Below are 7505 nucleotides of genomic sequence, written 5' to 3' on the forward strand. Positions count from 1 at the left end.
TCCCAGCAAAATTTTGAAAAAAATAAAAAGTATTCTTACAGTTTTATATTTGCAAAATAAAAATTCCTCTAGCTTTCAGAAAAATAAAGGCTCTTTATTGGCTCATGTAACTGAGAAGTACAGAGACAGGTGAGGCTTCATATAAAGCCAACCATAGTTTTTCAGTATATCAACAAGGACCAATTTTCTTCTTTTTTTTTTCACTGCCTTTCTCAATGCCAGATTTATCCTAAACCTAATCCCAGTATGGCAGCAAATGGACCCCAAGTCTACCTCGTATTCTCATTCTTTCAGGGAAGAGCAAATGTCTTTAAAAAACCTGAGATTTTCTGAGACCAAACTATGCTTGCAAGGCCCCAGGCCATAGCTATGTCCTGAAGATGGAATGTGATCATCAACTGTGCTTTGGTTATGTGGTTTCCTCCACAAGTCAGGAGTGATATCAGCATCTCTGATATCACCAAAAGGAAATATAGATATGGTGGGAATTTTGAAAAATAAAACAGATACTGCATGGGCAACCAAGCAAAAACTACTTCTGTGTGCATTCCCCCTCCAGTTCTCATCTATTGCTTTTTGTACATTGCTTCTTTTTTCTCTTAAGCTGCAAAATGACTACTAGTCAATTCTGAGTTTAAAACACTTTCTTTCAAGAAAATAGCAAGACTTATACGGGAAACTCCTTGTCCCAAGGCAAATTTATAGAAAAGAGAGACTGCTTGGTCTAGTCTGAGTCATGTGACCAAAAAATGTGGTCATGGCCTTGAGTCAGTTTCTATAAGCAGCAGGTATCTGCTGCACCCATTTCGTTTGTGGTGAGTGGATATCACTGAAAAACGGTGTTTTGTGGGGATAGTAATGTAGTGAACCAATAGCTATCATTCCAAGTTTCAGCACAGATGAGGCAGTGGCTATCAGTTTAAGATAGTGTGATAGCCAGGCTCCAACATGACCCCCAGTGAGCCATAATTCCTGTTATTCACCCCCTTGCATAATACCCTTGCACACTGAAACAGGTCTGATCTAGGTGAGTACTGTGGAAGTGATGGAATGACATCCTAGGCTAGTATAACAAAAGGCATTGTAGCCTCTGTCTTGCTCTCTTGGATTGCTCATTTTATAGGAAGCCAGGTACCATGACATCAAACAGCCCTTAACAAGCTCACATGGAGGGAAAACTGAGGACTTCCCCACAACAGCTAGTTTCATCTTACTAGTCATGAGGTTTAGCAACATTGGAATTAGAACCTTGAGCCCCAGTTTAGCCTTCCGATGACTACAACCTCAACCAACACATAATTTGTTATGTAGCAATATATAACTTATACAGATTGATATTCTCTAATTTGTTAAAGATTAAATCACTTTAGTGCTAGTTATGTGTGTATGTGCATGTGCATGAATTCTGAAACCATCCCTGTAAACTTTATAAAATTAATCACGGAAGAAACAGGGCAGGGAGGGAGAAATGAAAATAAGCCAAGCTTGCAATACATTCAGCATTAATCATTAGGTCAGCTTGCTCTCTGACCTGCTTCCTCATAGTTTGGCGCCTACTGCCCTGGAATCATGTAGACCCTGTTGCAAGGTTATAGTTCCCCTTAACTGCTCTATAGATAATGACTTGAACATAAAACATTAGGTTTTCCCTTTGAGATATTCCCTCAGATCCTGCATACCAGTGAAACTACAAACATCAGCTGGTCTGAAGGACCCCACAAGAAGCTGACTCACCAGAGAATTCAGTTTCCATGTCCCAAGGATTTCATTCCCCTTACCCCAACCAATTAACAACTCCAATTTTCCAGCCCCTCACTCTCCATAATCCCCTTAAAAAAACTCCAGCCCAGAACTCTTAGAGGAGATGAATTTGTCCTTCCATTTCCTTGCTCAGCATCCTTTGACCATTAAATGCTTTCTCTGCTGCATCCTTGCTGTCTCAATGTATTGATCTGTTACTGCATAGCAGGCATATAAACCTATTGGTCCTATAGCAATTCTGTTCTGGATTAGGTTTTATAATTTATGACGTTCTCTTCTAGAATCAAAGGAGGCTACTCTAATTTTTCTGATTAGGTAAATAGATAATTACTGATGAATCTTCTACTTCGTTAGTAAGAAAGAAACTGAAGCTTAATGAGATCAGAGAGCTTATCTAAGTTCATCCAGCTAGTGACAGCTCAGGGATTCAAGATCACATGTATTTTACCTCAGATCCCATGCTTTTAATTATTACATTTTAAATAGATTTATCTCTGGTCTTGACCCTAATTGCTCATGATTTACTAGAGAATTAAGAATGGTGGTATTTTATTTAGGATATATTATAGACACAGAAATGATTGCTTTCTATATAATATATACTATATTTTGGCATTTGGGTGTCAGAATGACGATAACTTCATATACCACATTGAAATGGTATTCCTCTTTGTCGAGATTCTAAGCCAGTTTATAAAGATAATATTTTTCTGTAAAATATGACATAATTTATTTCAAAAATGTAAAATAAAACTACCTGGTTTCAGAATTATTTTCAGATTTTTTGTCAATATAAATTTTGGGGACTTTTATTTTTGATCTTGAAATAACCAAAAATTTATAGAAAACAAAGATCTTTTAAATGAATTATTTGAAAACTAATTTGCCAAATGGATATCCCATGCCTTTCAAATACTGAAATTTACTGTGTAGTTCCTATAAACAAGGACTTTCCTTCTATGTAGCCACAATACAACCATCAAAATTAGAAAAGTAACGTTGATACATTTTTCCATCTTATTCTCAGAATCCACTCATTTATTGCTACTCGTTTTAAAAATGTCTTTTCTGGACCGGGCTCGGTAGCTCATGCCTGTAATCCCAGTACTTTGGGAGGCCAAAGCGGGTGGATCACAAGGTCAGGAGATCGAGACCATCCTGGCTAACATGGTGAACCCTGTCTCTACTAAAAATACAAACAATTAGCCGGGTGTGGTGGTGGGCGCCTGTAGTCCCAGCTACTCGGGAGGCTGAGGCAGGAAAATGGCAAGAACCCGGGAGGCGGAGCTTGCAATGAGCCAAGATCGCCACTGCAGTCCAGCCTGGGCCAAACAGCAAGACTCCATCTCAACAACAACAAAAAAATGTCTTTTCTGCAAAATGATTTCATTTATAATCATATTAACCAACCTCAATTTATAATTACGTCAAGCAACATCATAACTAAAATACAATTTATATAGCAGTATGTGGCTCATACAGATTTATATTTTCTATATTGTTAAAGAAAAAAGGACTGGATGAGGTGACTCATGCCTGTAATCTCAGCACTTTTGGAGGCTGAGGTGGACGGATCGCTTGAGCCCAGTTATTCGAGATCACCTGGGCAACATGGTGAAAACACGTCTCTAAAAAACTACAAAAATTAGCTGGGTGTGGTGGCACACACATGTAGTCCCAGCTCCTCGAAAGGCTAAGGTGGGAAAATCACCTGAGCCCAGGGGGGTCCAGGATACATGAGCTGTGATGGTGCCACTGCACTCCAGCCTGAGTGACAGAGTGAGACTCTGTATCAAAAAAAACAAAAAAAAACAAAAAAAAAAAAAGGAAAAGAGAAACTTTCATATATGTTTATTCTCCTTTAATATTGAAGAGTTCCTTAGTCTTCCCTTGATTTTCATGAGCTTTGCATTGCTGTAGTTGGTAATAATTTTATAGAATGCCTCTTAGTTTGGTCATATCTGATCTCTCCTCATGATTAGATTCAGATTATGTATCTTTGGTAGGAATATGACAGCAGTGGCTGTATCCTCCTCTTTGCCTTTCAGGTGACACATGATTTCAGCTTTTTCCATCATTGATGATGATTCACTTTGACCACTTGACTAAGATGATGTCTACTCAGATTGCCTACTGTAAAGTTACTCTTTTTTTTTTTTGGAAATATAGTAAATATATTTTGTGTAAAGAGACTTCAAAGTCATGTAAATATCCTGTTCCTTATTACATTTTCAGTTTATTAATTGATTTGTTTTGGTATAGATTCACGGTTCCCACTTGATTCAGTAAGCTGTAATCCATTACTATCATTATTGGCTTGTTCATGTTGTTTCTTAGTTGACCAATGGGACCCATTTTAAGCTGGCTTTTATGTTCTTTTGATATATCCCCTTCATTCTTTGAGCATTTCTTTGTTTCTGGCACAAGATATTCTAGGTTCATCTCATAATTTTCTTGCTCCAGACATGATATTATCATTTCTACCAGGAGCCCTGATTACCTTTAGTGGAAATGGTTTTGAGAAGCCAAGTTTTGAACTCTAAGTTTGCTCGTGTTATTGGGATGTTACTGATTCGATCCCAGATAAGTGAACAGACCTAGGGAACGTGTGAGTGTACACATGCAACATAACACAATATACATCTGTATTTACTGCCTTATGTGTTGGGCTGTTGGAAACCTTTAGTTCACACTTACCCATCCAGCTCCCACTCAATGCCACAGCGTTCAGTTTAGTTTCCTCCCTTTCATATTTGTCTCCCTTCTATGATATCGAGGAATCTGGCTGTCATGATGATTAACATATTTACTTCTTTGAGCAATCTCCTTTATGTTACCAATCTCCAGTTTTCTCTATAGATGCATTTTCCTTTTCAGGTAGATGCATTCCTCTTCCTTCTTGGATCTGATTCCTCACAATGGCTGAGGTAGGAGAATCGCTTCAACCCAGGAGGTAGACGTTGCAGTAAGCTGAGATCATGCCACTGCACTTCAGCCTCGGTGACAGTGAGTGAGTCTCTGTCTAAAAAAAAAAAAAGAAATTGGTGAAGGCAGCCATCTAGGGAGGCCCATAATCACTCAATGACTAACTGATAGAGAATATGAAAGTCCAACCCCCTCATCTCAAGGTAAAAGAAACTACAGGTGCAGTTATGTTCTTAGCATCTCCTTCCCCATCATGCTATGTGGATCTGGCCCAGCCCCTTCCTCATTTCTATTCCAATGCCCTCACTCCCTTACCTTCCTTAGGTTTCTTCCTTCTGAAAAGCACTCCCTCAATAAATGACAGGCATCCAAATTTCTGTCTCATGCTCTGCTTCTAGAGATCCCAAACTAAGATAACATTTTATAATCAGTTTATACATGCTTCATGGGTGCTTTAACAAGAAGATATACACACACACACACACACACACACACACACACATTATATATAATTTGTACATATGTGCCTATGTATTTATGCACACATATCACATTGATCTTATTTTGAAATAGTAATGGATGTTCCCTTTCCCCAGTATATGCTTGTTTTCATTTCTTACCTCAGTTCAGACAGAAACAATAGCTTTCTATATTCTCTGTTACAGGGAAAAGACTAATACAGCTTAGAATTAGGAGTCAAGTTATGGTTGTGCTTTTCCAAATGAACTCCTGAAACTCATAGCAGAGGAAATAATCTTGATAGCAAAGGTGTTCACTGCTAAGAACCACCCTATTTTTTTCCTCATCTCAATAAATGCCAGCACCATTTACCCAGTTGTTGAAATGAAAATCTCGAAGCTATACTTGATCGATCTTGCTCTTTCTTTCACAATGAACATCTGGTTCTCTAGCAAATTCTATTGGCTCTACATTCAAAATATAACCCAAATCAAATATTTTCTCAACACTTCCACTACTATATCTATTCTGTCTCTCTTTCTTTCTTTCTTTTTTTTTTTTTTTCCAAACCACACAAGACTATAAAAAACAATCATAAGATGCTGTGCTTGATGCCTGGAGGTTTGCTATATTAAACATTTTTTGTTTTTAATTTTCATGGGTACATAGTAGGTGTATACATTTATGGAGTGCATGAGATATTTTGATAGAGGCATGCAATATGTAATAATTACATCATACTATATCTACTCACCTGGATGACTACCATTAACTCCTAATTTATCTAATTTCCCCTCTTGAATCCACCCTCACAATCTTCTTCCTACAACAAACAGGCCAAACCTTTTAAAATGTAAATCAATCCCCTCATTCCTCTCCAGAACTCTCTATGAACCTCCCATCCCACTTATAATAAAGTACAAAATCTGCGTAATCTGGATCCAACTCTTCTTCCAACTTCTCTTTTCACACTGCCTCTCACTTGCTCTTGCTTCCTTCATACTAATGCACAGTCCTGCTTCAAGAAAATTTACACTTTCTAGAACAATTTTTTAAATATGTATCTCATATCTCAGTGACTCTCTCCCTACTTAATTCATATCTCTGCTTAAAGGTCATTTCCTCAAGGAACACTTTCTCAATCTCTCAATTCTTTCTCTTTCTCTCTCTCTCTTTTTTTTTTTTTTTTTTTTTTTGAGACAAGGTCTTGCTCTCTCACCCATGCTGGAGCGCTGGAGTGCAGTGGTGCAATCACAGCTCACAGATGCCTTACCCTACCGGGCTTAGGTGGGTCTCCCGCCTCAACCTCCCAAGTAGCTCAGACTACAGAACTGTGCCACCATTCCTGGCTGATTTTTGTCTTTTCATTTTATTTTATTTTTTTTATATATATATATATATATTTTTTTTTTTTTTTTAATTTTTGAGACGGAGTCTCAGTCTGTCACCCAGGCTGGAGTACAGTGGCATGATCTCAGCTAACTGCACCGTTTGCCTCCTGGATTCAAGAGATTCTCCTGCCTCAGCCTACTGAATAGCTGGGATTATAGGAATGTGCCACCATGATTGGCTAAGTTTTGTATTTTTAGTAGAGATGGGGTTTCGCCATGTTGGCCAGGCTAGTCTCGAACTCCTGACCTCAAGTGATCCCCCCACCTCTACCTCCCAAAGTGCTGGGATTATAGGCATGGACCACCACACATGGCCTCAAGCATCATCTTTAAAAGTATTCTTCACTACTCTCTATTTTCTGACTGTACTTTTGTTTACTGCAGTGTACTTTTACCTACACTACATTTGTATCTCTTATTCGTTTATCCACTTTCTTCATGTAATGAAGGCTTATAAAAGACTTATCTATTTTGTTTACTATTATTTCTTCCACATATCTAATAGTGTCTGATACATAATAGCAGTTCATTGTTACATAAATGGATGAATTAAGAATGGTTACATGAATAAATGACTCAAACTAATGCCAGGCATTGGTTAGTTTTATCCAACTAAAACTATTTACTTTGTTAGATCATGCATATTTTACACAGTTTGGTAGTTTGTTTTTTCCTGAAGTTTATGACATCCCTTTTTTTCTCTCATTTTGTGTAAAAGCTGTGTTTGCTTACCTCACATTATCTTCAGTATCTTTAATATGAATCATGCCATTTAGTCCTGAATTTTAATCTTAGTTTCATTCCTTAATTTTATTCTTCTTGAACCCCACAGACTTTTGGCTCTAATTTGAACTTACGTCTGTATAAACACGCATTCTTGCACAGATATTTCATTGACCCTTACATTTCTAAGGGCCTTTCTTATTCCCTTGGGTGGTTAAAATGAAAATCTTGGATTTATACTTGACC

Source organism: Theropithecus gelada, chromosome 3 (genome assembly GCF_003255815.1).
Source record: "Theropithecus gelada isolate Dixy chromosome 3, Tgel_1.0, whole genome shotgun sequence".
Lineage (NCBI taxonomy): Eukaryota > Metazoa > Chordata > Mammalia > Primates > Cercopithecidae > Theropithecus > Theropithecus gelada.